The sequence below is a fragment of the Poromitra crassiceps genome (genome assembly GCF_964638095.1).
Source record: "Poromitra crassiceps genome assembly, chromosome: 9".
Classification (NCBI taxonomy): Eukaryota; Metazoa; Chordata; class Actinopteri; order Beryciformes; family Melamphaidae; genus Poromitra; species Poromitra crassiceps.
Genome location: NC_139630.1, coordinates 35,582,873 through 35,602,763, shown reverse-complemented (window position 1 = coordinate 35,602,763; position 19,891 = coordinate 35,582,873). Strand labels below are relative to the sequence as shown.

General features: G+C 41.6%; 1 pseudogene across 1 annotated transcript in view; it reads left to right on the top strand.

Annotated features, from left to right (window-relative positions):
* Positions 1–19,891, top strand: part of LOC310782281 — a 65,690-nt pseudogene that overhangs the window by 1,856 nt on the left and 43,943 nt on the right. The window contains exons 4-6 of the transcript in view: positions 2,524–2,616; positions 2,714–2,742; positions 10,106–10,350. The product of the transcript in view is annotated as an uncharacterized misc_RNA (transcript). The remainder of the gene's footprint in view (positions 1–2,523; positions 2,617–2,713; positions 2,743–10,105; positions 10,351–19,891) is intronic.

Sequence of the window (19,891 nt, the reverse complement as noted above, 5' to 3'; positions counted from 1 at the left end):
GAGGGTATTTACCGAGTAAGAACAGGGCCCTATACCACGAATGTTCTATAAGAAGATCCAGGATCTGTCCCTTGATCTGGTTTGTCTAAACCAGATCAGCTCGATTGTAGGTAACTTGTACTACGAACGTCGATTGCCACTCGTTAACTGGAACCAGGTTTTTCTAATCAAGCTGAGAGCTCGTGCACATGAAAATGCCCGTGCACTGGAGCTTGTGCCCGCAAAAGAGGCGTGGTTTTTAACAACTGCCAATCACAATGCAATATGGACTGCTCCAACTCCGACAGCGCCAGACACGCCTATTTCCTCATTGAATGAAACCGCAAATAAAAATCTGCGTTGGATATTATTAGTCTGTTCCCGAATGACTGTCTAAAGTGACCACTTTTATCCACACCAGTAATTTCTTTGAAGAGCGGTTTCTACCCCCACGTAGGCTATCTACAGCAGCTCAATTCACCCTCTCAATAAACTAAAAACCGGCATGTCTTTTGTGGAAGCAATGTGTAATCTATCTCAGTCCAAAATCCGTATGTATAGACCATTTAGGCTCAATGAATAATAATGATCTCATGATGTGTTTAGTCACACTGATTTAATAATTCCTATAGGCTAATCAATAAAAAAAGAATGATAATAAAATAAAAAAATGCTTCTGAACTGAATCGACACGGTACGTGCGGCCATAGATTTCATTTATAAAAAATAGCCTGTGGTCACATATATAGGCTATTGTCAGCAGAGTCGCATATCTCCATATTTCATATAATGATGCTGGAAATATGAAGTTCAATCACATCATACAGGCCAAAAGCAACACAGTTGCAGCTGCAAAATGCAGGAGTAGCCTAGATATGAATCATCTTAATATGGGATCGCCTGTGTGCAGGTGATCCCATATTAAATTGCTTAGATGTAGTAGGCTATTCTAGCATGTATCACCATTTCAATTCCAACCCAACGTCAGTCTCAGCTCCGTTGCACACACGGCACCGTGCGCTTTGGAGACGTTTATGTAACCTTTTTATGCCGGTTTAGTGATATTTCTCCACTCACTATTCAGCTGCAATCGATCAGCGGGGTCAAACAACGTAGCTAGGCTACTTGAGAGCACAAAAATGAATATATAAAAACATATTCCAAAGTGGTAAGTAGGGCTTAATTAAAATGTAGCCTGCAACAAGTGCAAGGCTTTAGTCCTTGATTAATTCAACATTACAATTCGTGCTCCTTCCTCGATGGGAAATTCGTCCAGAAAGGGGTTGGCCATTTTTCCAAACTGCTGATTCGATTGGTTCGTGGGCGGTGTATTTAAGGTCTAATCTTATCCTTGCAACTTAACCTGCTGCGGACCAGGTTAAGTGTGAAGCATAAGTTGCTATGGAAATATATGTCGGTAAGAAGTTAACTAGCTTTGTAGCACGGCCAAACCAGGGTTAAACCTGAAGTTACCTCGCTAAACCACTAATCGAGCTTCGTGGTACAGGGGGAGAACAGCAGGCCTGATATGTGTATGGATGGAGTGCAATAAAAACATGCTTTTGCCCTTTGCCGGGGCAGCAGTAGCTTCAGCTCAGGAGAGCTGTAGTCTGGGAATCAGAGGCTTGCTCCACTCCTCCGGGCTGCATGTCAAAGTAATAATAATAGCTAATAATAATAATAATAATAATAATAATAATAATAATAATAATAATAATAATAAAGGTAATAATAATAATAATAATAATAATAATAATAATAATAATAATACATACATACATACATACAATTTATATAGTGCTTTCTCAAAACTCAGCACTTTACAGCTTAGTTCAACACACAGAACACCATTAACCCATTGATACCTGCAGCATTTGTGTGTGTATCCCTTCAAGACCGCGAACTTAAAGGGATACAGACACAAATGAGGGATATACACGCAAATGCTGCATCAGGTATCAATGGGTTAAGGCAAAGGTTTAAATATACCTAATAGTAGTTAATAATACAGTCATACATACAACAATACATTCATAAATGATAAGCTGATCTAAAAAGGTGAGTTTTGAGAAGAGATTTAAAAGAGTCAACACTGTCCGCAGCTCTGGCTGCGGGAGGTAAAGGCTGTTCCAGATACGAGGAGCAGCAGAGGAAAAGGCTCTCTGTCTCCCACAGTGCTGAGCCTTGACTTTGGCAAGAACCAGTATGGCTGGAGGTTCGAAGGGAATGAGAGGGACAGTAGTATTCTATTCTATTCTATTCTATTCTATTCTATTCTATTCTATTCTAAATTAATGTTGCTATAGAGGAAATTTGTTTTGCAGACACATTATAAAATTGAAAAAGTAATATAAGCACATCATAACAACACCATATGGCACAATAACAACACATACTGTACTGTAACTCATCACCACAACAAATGCCAAATATGATATTTGTGAAACACACAGCAACTCCTATCTTTCAGACAGGAGTTTGAATCGATTTTAGCTCCATATAGGTCACTTGAAGCTGCTGACAAAATGTTTGAACTTCTTCTAGGTGGAGGACTATGGTGGTGGCCCATCTTAGTGGGTTTAGCTGCACTGATAATAATAGTTGTTGGCCTCGTGGTGTGCTGGAAGAGAGCTAGAGGTGAGAACATTTCTTGTGTAAAATGTGGTCACATTCTGATGAAGCCAGACTGTGTCTGCAGAAGATAAACTCTCCTCTCCATTTTGCTTTTTTTCAGGGAACAAAGCAGCAGTGGATGACGACACTGTGAGTTTAACATTTTTGATTGGACAACAAAGATTGGTGGATATTTTAACTATTATTTTACGACTATTGCTGTATCTCTTGTATCTAACTAAGCTTCCGGCTGGTACAAGAAAATATGGTTTACATATTATCAAAGGTTTTTATCATAGTAAAGGTGTTGTTGATGACATGTTTAATTTGTGCTATGCATCAGAGGAAAAAGTGATGGGGAGAGCATCTTCATTGAGTGCCAAATAAGGCAACTGGTTTGGATGGCATTCCTGCCCAGTTTAAAAGACAGTGCTGAGGTCATAGGCAGGCTGATTACTCATATAGTTAAAGGAACACTCCGCCCATTTTCAACCAGCTTTGTATCATTAGAACATCAGTAGTATATCAGAAAACTGTAAACGGTTTTGAAGTCTGTCATTTAATTTGACAGTTATTGAGTGTTAAAGTGTGGACCAGTGACATCACTGGTCCACACTAACTCAAATTAATAACTCATTAACTCAAATCAACTCTCAATAACTGTCAAACTAGATGAATGATGAATCGTTTGACAGTTTTTGAGAGTTGATTTGAGTTAATGAGTTATTAACTCATTGTTAGAGCCATTTTGGTTTATTATTATTTTGGTGGAATTCTTATTTGTACATTAAGGTGGAATATATGAATGAATTAATATTTGCTGTCAATAGTGTTGGGAGATGCAAGTCTGCCCTCTGCTGCTCTGTGCTTGCGGCCGCAGTATAGGCTGTAGGGGGCGGGTGCAGCTAATCTATTTAGATGGGACCAAGTAGAGACAGCTGGGGGTTTTGGTTCAGACGGGAAAAGCGCACAGTCTTTTGACCTGCTTATTGCTTACCTTTTTGTTTGTTTGATTGATCAAAGTTTATGTATTCCACGTGTACAGACGGAAATAAATACGTCTTATTTCAAACAGTTTGGACTGGCACGGGCGAATTATTTGAAAGCAATTAGAGTCAGAAACATGCAAGTTCCCGTTTAACAGTGGTTAAAGACATTGTTTGTATAGCCACGACAAAGTCAAAAGACTCCGCACTTGTGATAAGTTGCTGTAAACCCGTGGAGACTGGAAACGTCAGCATCAAGCACCAGCCGGATCGCAAGACAAAAAAAATAAAGTAAAAAGGGGGATCGATCAAGCTGGATTACTAATGGATTACTGTGCTGCAGCCACAGAGTGGTTTGGATTCCAGTTCCCGGGAAGGATTTGAATCAGAGGACGGCCGTACTACTAGGCAAAGGGTTGTGAGTAGAAAGACTGCGGCTGTAGGCTTACTGCCAAATTTATGAATGACGTGACAATGTTCTTTGCGATCGCTCAATCAGACGGAGAGAGCGCGGACTAATAGACTATACGACGTTTGATGAACTGACCGATTTACTGAGCACTGATGAACTGTAACCTACTGACTGAGTTATGAAAATGGTAGCCTACTGGATTAATCTTTCAGTTGAAATGATGGCGGACGGAGTTTAATAAACTATGGATGCGCTCTGGATCGGGACATTGAACCTTGTGACTGCTATTTAACATTGAGTGGCATTTGGTATTGCGTGCATGAAAAGTGTTTACCCCATAAAGTTGTGAAATGAAATGGGTTTAAAGTGTGATCCTGATACACTAAATCAAAAAGAAATGTGGGTGTTTAAAGATATGAATTAGATAAGACAAATCAGAGGTTGTATAAGACAATTCACTGAATTGAAAAACTGAGTGTTTTTAAAGGTTTAAAGGGGCAATGCCTGAAGATAAATTACCAGAGGGTGATAAGACTGCCACCATGGCAGAAGATGAACTAAAAACACTCAGTGCATCCCGCAGAGGGAAACTTGGTGTGTGTACTCGCAAAATGAATGAGATCAAAGCTTTGCTTGAGCATGATGGTAATGTTGAAAGTGTGAATGAAGGTGTAGCAGGGTTTGAAACCCTGCTTGATGAATTTAAAAAGACTCACACTTTGGTTCAAAGGTATTTATCTGAGGAGGCTATGGAAAAAGAGAGAATTGATTGGTATGAACCAAGATTGTCTGTTTTTACAGACTTCTTAAAGGAGGTTCAGTTATGGAGAAACTCTCAAAATGATCCACAGCTGCTGATTGAACCTAAGGACAGCATTTCCAATACAACACGTACTTCCAAGCATTCAAAAAGATCTGGAATTTCCACTGTGTCATCCACACGCCTTAAAATCCATGCTGAGAGAGCAGGACTTTTGGCCCGCGCAGATGTTTTAAAGGAAAAGCATGCACTTGAACTGGAGAAGGCTGCTTTAATTGAGCGACATGCAATGGAGAAAGTTAAAATCCAAAACCAACTTGAAAGAATGGATTTGGAAATGGACCTAGCTGCATCTGATGCCAAAATGAAAGTTCTGGAGGAGTTTGAGAGCCAATCCAGGTCTCATTCAGCAATTCAAGGAGAAGCTGGTGGAGATGGCATGGATATTTATTTGGAAAATCAAGGAGAAGCTGGTGGAGATGGCATGAATGATTACTTGGAAAATCAAGGAGAAGCTGGTGGAGATGGCATGAATGATGACTTGGACCCTTCAGAAAACCCAGAAGCCTCTCCAATCACATTTACTGAGCTAGGAGCTATCCCCAAAACACCGCTCCAAAGAGTTTTGATCCAGCAGCCACCACCTGACTCACTCCAGATGGCGCCACCTAGGAGCATAGCGTCACCTAGGAGCATAGCGCCACCTAGGGGCATAGCGCCACCTAGCATCATAGCGCCACCTAGGACCACAGCGCCACCTAGGAGCACAGCGCCACATAGGAGCCCAATGTCACCTAGGAGAACAGCGCCACCTAGGAGCCCAATGCAATCTACATTTACAAACCAGGATGGCAATCTCTTATCTGTCATACAAAGACAGAATGATATCGCTGACTTGCTCGTCAGTCACCAAAGACAGACCTTGCTTCCGAGAAGGGAAATCCCTATTTTTAATGGTGACCCTCTCAGCTTTAGATCATTCATGGCAGCATTTCAACATGGCATCGAGGACAAGACCAGCAGCCACCAAGACAGGTTATATTACCTGGAGCAATATACTGCTGGCCCGCCCAGAGAATTGGTCAGAAGTTGTTTTCACATGGATGCAGACACAGGCTTTGCTGAAGCTAAGAAATTGCTGGAGAAACATTTTGGCGACAAGATCAAGATTGCCAATGCCTATATGGAGAAGGCAATCATCTGGAATAGTATAAAATCAGATGATGGAAAGATGTTACAAAGTTACGGACTCTACCTCAGAGGATGTTGTAATGCAATGAGGGACATTGGCATGGAGGAGCTTAACTTGCCTTCCAATTTAAAGATCATTGCATCTAAGCTACCCTACAAACTAAAAGAGAGGTGGAGGACCGCGGCTTATGACATTTTGGAGCAAAGACAAAGGAGGGCTACATTTCCTGATCTCGTGTCCTTCATAGAGAGACAAGCTCAAATACTCCAAGACCCTCTCTTTGGTGATATCCAGGATTCTCCTGCCAGCAAAATGGTGTCAAGAGACAAATCTGTTACTGCGGATTCTAGACAATACAAACTGAAAAGTAAAGAAAGTAGCTTTGCTACTACAGTATCAGAGGTGGCAGATAATACAACTGAAACGTCTACATGCACATCAGAAAAGACAACTGTAAAAGACAACATCTCCTTCAGGGCTCCAGACACCACCTTGTGTGTTTTTTGTGCAGGCAAACATTTATTATCTGAATGCCAAGAGATAAAAGGACAACCACAGCAAAATAAGATTGCATTCTTGAGAGAAAAAGGTCTCTGCTTTGGATGTTTAAAAGGAGGACACTTAAGCAGGAATTGCAGGAAAAGGATGACCTGTCAGAGCTGTCAGGCCAGACATCCTACCATTTTGCACATAAAAAGACCTTTACAGGGGACAGCTCATTTCGAACACCAGAAGACCGATCTGAATGCTGATCTCGTAAAGCTAGAGGAAAAGTCTGTCACCAGTGCTCATGTTTCCTTGGAAAAGGGTGATGAAACTGGGGCTGGTAGAGACTGCATACTTGCTGTAGTACCAGTCCAAGTTAAAGTATGCAATGGTAATAAGACCATGCTTACCTATGCCTTCCTTGATCCGGGTAGCACGGCGACATTTTGTACAGAGGACCTTATGAAGAAGCTCAATGCTAAGGGGAGGAAGACAGAAGTTCTTCTGCAAACCATGGGGCAGGATAAACCTGTCAATAGCTATGAAGTATCGGGACTGGAAGTGAGTAGTTTGGAAGGAGGCACATTTCTCAAATTGCCCAACACATACACCCAAACTAAAATACCCGTTACAAAGAAAAACATCATCACTCCAAATTATCTCAACAAATGGCCTTACTTGCAGGAAATTGAGTTAAATGAGATTGATGCAGGTGTGGATCTCCTTATTGGAGTGAATGCCCCCAAAGCAATGGAGCCCTGGCAAATTATCAATAGCCAGGGAAATGGCCCCTACGCAGTGAAAACACTTCTAGGATGGGTGGTTAACGGCCCACGCAATTCACTTTCTGAGATGGATGAATATGAACGTCCTGTGGCATCTGCAAACCGCATCTCCATTGTACATCTCGAGGAACTTCTAGTAAAACAATACCAACATGACTTTCCTGAAAAAGAATATGAAGAGGAATGTCAGATGTCTGTTGAAGATCAGAAACTTATGGACATTGCATCTAATTCTGTAACTCTGAAAGACTGTCATTACCACCTACCTTTGCCTCTCCGCGATCGGAATTCCATCCTGCCAAACAATTATCTGATGGCAAAACAACGGGCATTAAACTTGAAAAGAAAATTCAAGAAGGATCAGGTTTATGCTACAGAGTACAAAGACTTCATGAATGATATTCTCATGAAGGGCTATCCAGAGAAGGTGCCACCAGAGGAGCTACAACAGGAAAAAGGAGTATGGTGCATACCTCACCACGGCATTTATCATAAACGCAAAAAGACCAATTAACAAGCTCTGTCTGCTCCTGGAGGCAGCCGACCGAGCTAATTAAATGTTTATCAATGAATTGTTTCTTCAGTCATGTGCACCCCTGACTGTTCGATCAATGGACTCTATAACATTTACTTGGCAGTATGGTATGGTCTCTTACAGAACTATAAACTTACGAAAAACGATAAAAATTTACTTATATTGATATACAACTTATCTTTTTCTCATGTGGTTATAAAAATGGCATAATGTATTGTATTGTGGTAATGGCTCTATTGATGAATTGGTTTTGTTGTAATTGCTCTGTAAAAAGCAAATAGGGGCTGGTGTGTTAGAGCCATTTTGGTTTATTATTATTTTGGTGGAATTCTTATTTGTACATTAAGGTGGAATATATGAATGAATTAATATTTGCTGTCAATAGTGTTGGGAGATGCAAGTCTGCCCTCTGCTGCTCTGTGCTTGCGGCCGCAGTATAGGCTGTAGGGGGCGGGTGCAGCTAATCTATTTAGATGGGACCAAGTAGAGACAGCTGGGGGTTTTGGTTCAGACGGGAAAAGCGCACAGTCTTTTGACCTGCTTATTGCTTACCTTTTTGTTTGTTTGATTGATCAAAGTTTATGTATTCCACGTGTACAGACGGAAATAAATACGTCTTATTTCAAACAGTTTGGACTGGCACGGGCGAATTATTTGAAAGCAATTAGAGTCAGAAACATGCAAGTTCCCGTTTAACAGTGGTTAAAGAAAAAAAAATATATATATATATATATATATATATATGAAGTGCTTTTTTTACATTCAACAATACAGTTTGCTCAGTGTGAGTGAGTGTACAGACAGACACACAGACAGACAGACAGACAGACAGACAGACAGACACACCGACAGACAGACAGACAGACAGACAGACAGACAGACAGACACACACACACACACACACACACACACACACACACACACACACACACACACACACAATCCCCCTTTTAGATTTCTAACCCCACTTAGGATAAGCAATAACCACGCCCTGTGGCGCTGGGATTGGCCAGGAGCAACACTGGAGGGCACGCAGCCCTCTGTGTGAAAGCCATTTATGTGGCGAGGCTGTGTGGAGGAGGAGAACAGCTTCTCCTCCTCCACACAGTTGTGACTCCGTCTCGTCTCTTTCGGGCTGGCACATAGAACAGCTTCTCCTCCTCCACACAGTTGTGACTCCGTCTCGTCTCTTTCGGGCTGGCACATAAGGAACGGGGTCCAGGGACCAGGATCGATCATGTTGGTCACGGGTTTGACTACTGCGGTTTCGATGTCCGCTGCTGTGCAGCAAGTCGATCAGCTCTGCAGCGCGGCGAGGGGGCATTTCAATGGCGTTTCTCCTCTGCAACAAGGAAGCACGTTTCCTTTCCACCTTCTTCCTAATTTCAAACAACAGCTGCGGTATGTGTTTGATAACGTGCTGTCGGCTTGAGTTTGAGGTTAGGGACACGAAACTATGTCACAGGCTGGGTAAGTGTTTCAACTATGCGCTGCACTCATAAAAACAAAAACACGTCAAACACGTCATTGGCGGGGAGGGCTATTTCTGATAACACGTCAAAGACGTCATTGGCGGTGAATGAGTTAATTTGAGTTAGTGTGGACCAGTGATGTCACTGGTCCACACTTTAACACTCAATAACTGTCAAATTAAATGACAGACTTCAAAACCGTTTACAGTTTTCTGATATACTACTGATGTTCTAATGATACAAAGCTGGTTGAAAATGGGCGGAGTGTTCCTTTAAATGTATCAATCAAACAGGGAACTTTCCCAAGAGATCTAAAGCAGGCCAGAGTTGTCCCACTCCACAAAAAGAACAGTCGGGCAGAAGTGGGAAACTATAGACCAGTGTCTATCCTGAGCATAACTTCTAAGATCATTGAGAAAATTGTTTTTATACCTTAATTGGCATGTTTTTCCAGTATCAGTCTGGTTTCAGAACCTCATTTTCCACAGACATATCCATTATACACTTATTCAACCATATCAAACGAGAGAGAGAAAATAAACTACACAGGGATGGTCATGCTGGATCTACAGAGGTTTTTTGACACTGTGGACCATCAGATTATTTTGTTAAAGCTGAGGTGTCTCGGTCTAAATCAGCGGTTCCAGAGCGAAAGTAGCGACAACGTTCGCCGCTACTAACAGTTGCGGGTGCTTCCGCTCCAACATTGTCTCGTTTTTGAGTCACAATATTGTCCCTCAATGGTTTCCCCACGAGGGCTCGCCCGCTTCACGGGCTTGCAGACGCAGCTCGCTAACCCTAACCCTATTTATTTATTTTTTATAAATGTATTTATGAATTTATTTATTTGTATTTGTTTGTTTATTTGTTTGTTTATTTTTGCAGATTCCCACCTATGTGAATGTTCCGGCCCCCAGATCCCAGCCAGACTCCACCTACCAGAGCCTCAGTCCAGCCACCATGGTTCAGGACCAAACATACTCTACTCTGCAGCCAGACTCCACCTACCAGAGCCTCAGTCCAGCCACCATGGTTCAGGACCAAACATACTCTACTCTGCAGCCAGACTCCACCTACCAGAGCCTCAGTCCAGCCACCATGGATCAGGACCAAACATACTCTACTCTGCAGCCAGACTCCACCTACCAGAGCCTCAGTCCAGCCACCATGGATCAGGACCAAACATACTCTACTCTCAGACAGCCTAGATTGTAGAGCAGTGCTGAGATAGAGTTTGTAGTTGTAGGCTGCCTATATTTGATGAAACAACAAAATTACTTGTATTTGTGTGGCGGATGTTCCATTACAGTATGTTGCCTGATGCCATCTATAGGTTTATTTAGGAGCCTATGCATTATAACAGACGTTATTTCACGCATTTAACCAAAATCCCTATACAAAAATCCCATTGACTTTGACACGTAAGAGCTGGAAGTCCTAACTGGACTCATTCCTGTGGTACTCTATTAAATCATGTAAATGTCTGAACTGTAAACTAAGGTTCACACATGTAACAGACATGTCAGGACTCAGGAGACTGAATACATCTCAGTGTCTCTTGTTATCTCTGTCTGTCTGTCAGCTCTCAATTTCAGGAACCTTTATTATTAAATTATCAATGGTATCATGAGAGGTAACTGTTTGAACTTCAATACCCAGAAATCCTGTAGTGTGAAGTCAGTAAACATCATATAGCTCACTCATGTACCAACCGGCCGGTCTGTGATCCTTAAAGGAAACCAATGAGACCAGAGGAAAAGATCTAAATGTTGGTGAGTCCAGCTTTCTCTGCTGCTGGTTAGGAGACAGTTTGGATTTTGAAGTTAAATTTCAATTTGTCACATTCCTGTGAGCAGAGAAGTGTAGAGAACAGACCAAAATTCAATTGGATAAAATACGATGAATGTCTCTGTCACTGTGTCAAATAGTAGAGATGGGACGCTGTAGCAGCCCCACTTTTGTGATTTAAAGGGAGGCGTTGTTGATTTTCAACCCACTTTTTATCATTATAATCTGGGTAATATAAGCAAATGGACACTGCTTCTTCTCTATGTTTTCCACGTGGAGAAATATCCTCCATTTGTCTGCCTGCATAAACTCCGCCCCCACCAGCTGCAAGTCATTAAGCTAGGCTCTCATAGACCAGACCAGCACATCCGGGTAATTTGCAAAACTTGAAGGCCACGCCCCTTTTTAGGGGATAACACAAGCCACTCGCGTTGACTTCAATGTAAAATAGCAGTACCCAAAACATCTATAGAAAAATAACAGAATTAATTCCCTTTATAAATGACCCAAAGACACCATGACATGACAATATATTTCAACTCGGCCGGCCATAGAATGCGCAAGATACATCGACACGAGGTACTTGCCTTATATGAATGCTGTATCCAGTTTCCACCAGGTTACATGCATCGTCCACATTGACGGTGTCACGCCTACCCTATCGCAGACCAGTTTTTTGTTTTTTTTATTGTTAGTGAAACTATAACAACACAGCAACTCTTCGGCATATCTCTATCAAATTAAACCGTTTTAAATAGTTTGTTTGAAGTGGTTTCGGCTTCTTGTACCGTCGTTTACTATGGTGGGTTTCCCCTAAAAAGGGGCGCGGCCTTGGAGCTGGACACTTGAAGACGCGACGCAGTTCTGGTCTATGCCATTTTCCTGCCATTTCCCTGTCATTTTAGCAGCCGCCCACGAAGCCGCCTTGAACAACATGTGTTCCTTCTGCGTCCAGAACGGGTCATTCTGATACAGAAGTGCCTGGAATAAACTGCAGAGCAGGAAGTCATGAAGACAAGGTAAAGGCTGCATAATTCCTGCAATGATATAAAGCGGTTTGAAAATCGGCAAAGCCTCCCTTTAACCTGATATGACTGGTGTATTCTTACATAAATCTGTAAACTTTACAACGTGCGCAGCACGTGGTCAAGAGAAGGCATTTTGGGTCATTATTCATTCATTCAGTCAGGAATGGTGATGATGTCATCAGTGATGATGTTGCATGAGGTCGCCTGGTTGCTACATGACGCACGTGGTCCTGGGCCGAAGTTGCCATTTGATTTTTGTAGAATGACCTATAGGGGCCTAGGCCTATAGGGGGTCTAACCCAATAGAGCAATTGCTTTACAATTGTTTTTACAACAAAACAATTGTTTACAACATTGTGTAAGGGGGTGGAGGGTAACTGTTAGATGTAGCTAGTTAGCTTGTGATGTGGAGGAGGAAAAGGATATAGCTCAAACTTTGAAACTCGAATGCATTCAAAATTATGCTACCCAGCATAACGTATTAGACCAACACATCTGTAAAATCATATTAAATTGTTAACAGGACAGAGCGACTCCTGTTTTAGTTGCTTTGAATTGGCTTGAAGTTGAATTTTTAGTTTATTTTAAGATTTTATGGATTGCTTCATCTTATCTTATATTATACAGAACAATACCTGATGTACAGAAAACACAGTTTTAGATTTTCTATAAAAGCTCTTCAATTGTGCCAGAGTTTATTTTGCAGATGGTGTCATGCATTTGCAATCAGATATGTTGAAACAACCTGAAGAACTGTTAACTGTTTGTTGGGAGTCCAAAATGTTTTCTGAATTTCTTGATTGGACCTTAATAGAGTCAGTATGGTCTTTCTTCCCTTTGTTATAGCTGATTATTGTTGGATAATATTGTATTGTATTATATTGTATTGTATATATTCTTATCATGTCATCTATCATATTATATTTTTCTCTTTCTAGACTATAGGTCATTTCTATGTTTTCCTGACTTGGAGAAATATATTAAAGGTGTTATTTCATCTTGTATTAACTATTATAAGTCTCTGTAAAATAATGTCTTTCCAGCCTCATGTTGTTTAGCTCTTTCTGATATGTAGAGTTCAGAACAGAGCAGCTAGGTTTTTATTTAGATCTAACAGGACAGATCATATAGATCTCCTGTTTTAGTTGCCTTGAATTGGCTTGATGTTTATTTAGTAGACTTGATTTTAAGATTTATGTATTGCTTTTGAAGTAAGTAGCCTAGTGTAGCCATCAGCTTATATTCCGCAGCACAATAGTATTATGTACAGAAGAACAGTTTTAGATTGTCTATAAAAGCTCTTAAATTGTGCCAGAGTTTAGTTTACACATATCATGCATTTGCAATCAGACAATTTGAAACATCACCAGAAATTTAGAAAACTTTATATTTTCGTTATACTACTAATTTTAGTTAACTTAACAGGTAACTTATTATTGTTATCGTGTAGTAGTACTGTTAACTTGTTTGTTGGGACTCTGCATTTTGCAAGCTGTGGGCATGAATGGACTCATATAGTCTTTCCTTTGTTATTGAGCTGATTATTGCTGTTCATTTATATTATCTGCAAATAAAATATTTTTGACTCAGTCACACATTAATGCCTTCATAGCCTAAATGTGCCATGCTTTTGGAGTGGAAGGTAGAGTTCAGTAGAATTTTATTCTCCGCATTTTACGTGTCTGAAAATCAGGGATACATACGTAGAATCTCGCCGTGAATTTGAAACAAAATGTGGGCAAAATACCTTTCTAAAATGTGTCATTTTCTATCATCTCAATGCAATCTCATATGTCTACAATCTCAAGGTAAATTTTGAACAAAGCAGCAGTTAATATGAAAACCTCGTACCTTTCTGACTTTAAACGCTAATAAAAACAACTCCGGAGACTCAAGTCACATGACCTGGCTCAAGTCAGACTCAAGTCACAATTTCAACTGAGACTTGGCTTTGATGCATGAAGACAAAACCTGAGACAAGACTTGACTTGACTTGCTTTATGCAAGGGTTTCTAAAGTCTCGACAATATATCCTTTGATTCTCTACATGTAGTACTGTATATACAGTAGCAAAGGTGTACGGCACAGTGGCTCAGTGGTTAGCACTGTTGCCTCACAGAAACAAGGTCCCGGGTTCGAACCCCGGTCCTTTCTATTTGGAGTTTGCATGATCTCCCCGTGTTCATGTGGGTTTCCTCCGGGTGCACTGACAATCAAGCTGGAGTTTGTCCTCGCTGCACGGTGGCTGCCCACAGCTCCTAGTTCTAGAAAGGTCAAATGCAGAAGATGAATTTCCCCATGTGGATAAATAAAGGATAACTTAACTTAGATGTGACCAAGTCGACGTTGCAGCTCACACCCAACACCCTTCCACATCTCTCAGAATAGCAGAAAATAGTGCAAAGGTGCAATGAGGAACTAACACTTCTCAGCACTAAAATGTCCTCATATCTGTGTTTTTTCCACAGTAATACCATTGAAGCACAGGCATCAAGAGCCACAATGTGGTCAGTCAGGAGTGACGCTCTCCACTCCTCTATAGACCTTATTCGCTAACCATATTGTTGACATACCGTCCTGCATGCACACAGCGCTGCAGCTGACAACTAGTAACAGCCTTATTGTCGTTTCTGTTCTATTACAAAATAGCGATGCTAATGACACCAATAAAAACCCCACAGTTGTTATTTGTATGCTGCCGACGGCAGCCGTTAATGCCTGTAATAAATAAACAAAAGAACGAGGTGAACAGACTTTGCTGTGAGGAGCTGTCAGAAAGTTTCACCTGTCTCAACTAACTATCCACACACCTCTCCTGTGCTGCTAACGTATCCTCAGTGTCGCTCCCTTCACATCTGAGGACGGTAGAGATAGAAAAAAACCACCGGGACTTTATTGCTGTCATTACTACAGCCATGCCTAACGCAGGTCACCATCCGAACAATATTGGAACGATACAGGTAACGCTAACAGCGGCTAGCTTCCTATAAACGCTGCTCCACATAGGCGGTCACTTGAGAGCTGCTGCATTATGTCAACAATATGGCAGCGGTGGGCGTGCCAGTACGTGAGTGACGTCAATCGAATAAGGTCTATATATCAGACTCTCCACTCCTCTATAGAGCTATCAGACTCTCGACTCCTCTATAGTGCTATCAGACTCTCCACTCCTCTATAGTGCTATCAGACTCTCCACTCCTCTAGAGTGCTATCAGTCTCTCCACTCCTCTATAGTGCTATCAGACTCTCCACTCCTCTATAGAGCTATCAGACTCTCCACTCCTATATAGTGCTATCACACTCTCCACTCCTCTATAGAGCTATCATGCTCTCCACTCCTCTATAGTGCTATCAGTCTCTCCACTCCTCTATAGTGCTATCAGACTCTCCACTCCTCTATAGTGCTATCAGACTCTCCACTCCTCTATAGTGCTATCAGTCTCTCCACTCCTCTATAGTGCTATCAGTCTCTCCACTCCTCTATAGTGCTATCAGTCTCCCCACTCCTCTATAGTGCTATCATGCTCTCCACTCCTCTATAGTGCTATCAGACTCTCCACTCCTCTATAGAGCTATCACACTCTCCACTCCTCTATAGTGCTATCAGACTCTCCACTCCTCTATAGTGCTATCAGACTCTCCACTCCTCTATAGAGCTATCAGACTCTCCACTCCTCTATAGAGCTATCAGTCTCTCCACTCCTCTATAGTGCTATCAGTCTCTCCACTCCTCTATAGTGCTATCAGACTCTCCACTCCTCTATAGAGCTATCAGACTATCCACTCCTCTATAGTGCTATCAGACTCTCCACTCCTCTATAGAGCTATCAGTCTCTCCACTCCTCTATAGTGCTATCAGTCTCTCCACTCCTCTATAGTGCTATCAGACTCTCCACTCCTCTATAGAGCTATCAGTCTCTCCACTCCTCTATAGTGCTATCAGTCTCTCCACTCCTCTATAGTGCTATCAGACTCTCCACTCCTCTATAGAGCTATCAGACTATCCACTCCTCTATAGAGCTATCAGACTCTCCACTCCTCTATAGAGCTATCAGACTCTCCACTCCTCTATAGTGCTATCAGACTCTCCACTCCTCTATAGTGCTATCAGACTCTTCACTCCTCTATAGTGCTATCAGTCTCTCCACTCCTTTATAGTGCTATCAGACTCTCCACTCCTCTATAGTGCTATCAGTCTCTCCACTCCTCTATAGTGCTATCAGACTCTTCACTCCTCTATAGTGATATCAGACTCTCCACTCCTCTATAGTGCTATCAGACTCTCCACTCCTCTATAGAGCTATCAGACTCTCCACTCCTCTATAGTGCTATCAGTCTCTCCACTCCTCTATAGTGCTATCAGACTCTCCACTCCTCTATAGAGCTATCAGACTCTCCACTCCTCTATAGTGCTATCAGTCTCTCCACTCCTCTATAGTGCTATCAGACTCTCCACTCCTCTATAGAGCTATCAGACTCTCCACTCCTCTATAGAGCTATCAGACTCTCCACTCCTCTATAATGCTATCAGTCTCTCCACTCCTCTATAGAGCTATCAGACTCTCCACTCCTCTATAGTGCTATCAGACTCTCCACTCCTCTATAGTGCTATCAGACTCTCCACTCCTCTATAGAGCTATCAGACTCTCCACTCCTCTATAGTGCTATCAGACTCTCCACTCCTCTATAGTGCTATCAGACTCTCCACTCCTCTATAGAGCTATCAGACTCTCCACTCCTCTATAGTGCTATCAGACTCTCCACTCCTCTATAGTGCTATCAGACTCTCCACTCCTCTAGAGTGCTATCAGACTCTCCACTCCTCTAGAGTGCTATCAGACTCTCCACTCCTCTAGAGTGCTATCAGACTCTCCACTCCTCTATAGAGCTATCAGACTCTCCACTCCTCTATAGTGCTATCAGACTCTCCACTCCTCTCTAGAGCTATCAGACTCTCCACTCCTCTATAGTGCTATCAGTCTCTCCACTCCTCTATAGAGCTATCAGTCTCTCCACTCCTCTATAGAGCTATCAGACTCTCCACTCCTCTATAGTGCTATCAGTCTCTCCACTCCTCTATAGTGCTATCAGACTCCATCATGTCACAAATCATGTCTGTTCTTCACTGAGCAGTATCTAAAGAGTTAAAGCAGTGGTTCTCAAAGTGGCTTCCAGGGATGCCCATGGGTCCTTGAGGGGGTTCCAAGGAGTCCCCACTCGCCAGAAAAAACAGGGAATAACCTACTTCCACTAAAATTGCATTAATAAGTAAGCCAATGTCATGATGTATGGCTATTTTGATCATGGGTTTCATACACTTTCTGTAATAAAACATCTCAAATCTCAAATATTTTCAGATAGGGACAGTGGCATAAAGAAAAGAAGTTGCACACTCAAAATCTCCTCTGCTGTGTTTATTGGGTTACACCAACATGTTTCGGTGAAAGTGCCTTCGTCAGGGTGCAGTGATGGGGACAGTGCCAACAATCTTATCAGATGGGGGTCCGTGAGGTGGGTCTGTCTAATTTGTGTCAGTTTCGCGGTCCCGAATGTGGAAAGTTTGAGAACCACTAAGTTAAAGGCCATAATAGTTACATCATTGTCAGTATTTGTCTTGAGCTGCGAATCTACACACCTTATGAGCTGTGAAACTCCTTCAGTCCTCTTGTGGTTTTGAAAGGGAACTACACGTCATCATCACCACAAATACACTGTGGGACTGCACAGAAGCTGCACTTGTTATGATGAATATGGTTTTGGTAGGCTAGTGGCAACAGCCACTTCTTCTTTTTTTCAAGACATATTTCAGACTGGTAGTCTACTTAACAACAATGCATCCCATGACATCTGTTACACCACTATGATCAGTACTAGCTGATTCTACTGCTGAACTCTATACAATTTAAAATGAAACATTCTGTCAGTCAAATATTTTGCTGTCTATCTGTCTCTGTTTCAACAGCTGCAAGAAATTCAGAGAGATATGAAAACCAATGCAGTTTAGTAGTGGCTCCAAGCTCCACCCACACTGTTTGATTGACAGGTGATCTGTGTGAAGTGCAGTGCAGAAACACCACAGCAATGATTGCTGAGCAACAGAGATGGAGACTATTCATAGTATTCCGATGATGTCACAAGCCTTTTTCCTACCAATATGGCGCTACAATAGACACAGCTCATTGGCTGTAAGTGTCACTTGATTGTAATCACCTGTTAATTGATCACAATCATCTGTTGCTTTCCTACCAAAATGGCCATGTGGTGATGTAACAGAATACTATCAATACTTTAACTGAAACAAATTGAATTGAAACAAAGTGTGGAGATAAGTCTCGCTATGCAAGGTATTGTGTTGGCAGAACACAATGACTTTTCTGTATGCAAATAAATAAGAAAGTATACAATTTGGCTGATTGTTGACTGTAAGGTTAATTATTGTTCCTATAAAGTGGTTTCAGTTTGGAAGGGGGGGGGGGGCAAATAAGTAAAGTTATTATATTACTTTTTAAATAAGTAATAGGTAAGAGGGCAGTGGTGGCCTAAGGTTAGAGAAGTGAGCTTGTGACCGGAAGGTCGTCGGTTCAATCCCTGCGACCGGCAGGATAGTGTGTGTGTGTGTGTGTGTGTGTGTGTGTGTGTGTGTGTGTGTGTGTGTGTGTGTGTGTGTGTGTGTGTGTGTGTGTGTGTGTGTGTGTGTGTGTGTGTGTGTGTGTGTGTGTGTGTGTGAGAGAGAGAGAGAGAATTATGAACAGGGCACTCCTGAAAAAGAGAGCATTACTCTCAGTAAGACCCCCCCTATATATATAAATGAAGGTTAAAAAATGCACTTTAATACAACTTTTCCTATAAATGTGTTGAGATGCTGATATCAGAAGCACAAGTCCTGACCACCATCACCACTTCTCCTTCACCCCTACAAGACTTAAAAATACAGAATATAAATAATCTGGATGAGAAAGTACAACCCTTTCTCATTCCCAACTCATCCTATCTTGACTCTTTGTGAATTTAGTTTAGTTTATTTCAGATCTGAAAAATACAAAGACATTCCAAATTACATTAAAACATTTTAAAATTGTACACAAATCGAAGCAAAAGGATCCAAAGATAGCCCAGTAAAGTAGCTTAAAGTTGTAAACATAGAAGCCTACTTATTCCCAGTCCTTCAAATATCAAAACGTCAGTATTACACAATGCACTTTATAAATGAAAAACAGAAAAATAAATATCTATCAATGACACATAACATAATCTGACGACAATAAAGACTAGACTTGTGCAAGACCTGCTGGGTTGGTAAACATGAATGTCCCGTTTGCTGGCATCGTGTGACATGATTTAAGGAGATTGAGGTTCAAATTCCTCAAACCTCTTTATACCATTTGGGGCTGCCAACATGCAAAGTTGCCTTCCACATCCGGGGACTCTGTAACCAATTCTCAAGAGAGTCACATCAGTTCAGAGTGTCTCTATGATATAATAAAGATATGAGCTGGTGCGTGGCAGAAAATAAGCTACCACTAGTTACAGGACATAAATACATGCTTTGCAGTTGCCCCTACAGCCTCTGTTCCAGGCCGTTTCGTGGTGCGTTCTAACTTTTTATAGTGGCTTTCAAAAAGTTCTGTTCTGAGTAGTATAACATAAACTAAGCTGAAAATTATGGAGGACCAGGAGGGTCTTACACTAATGAAATAAGGTCCAGGTTGTAAAAAAAGAGAGAGAGAGAGAGAAAGAGAGAGAGAGAGAGAGAGGGAGAGAGAGAGAGAGACTTTGACTTTTGATGTTCCTTTAATGAACAGTCAACTTATCTTTAAAAAACCGAGCGACCTAACAAAGCCAAAACCTAAACAAA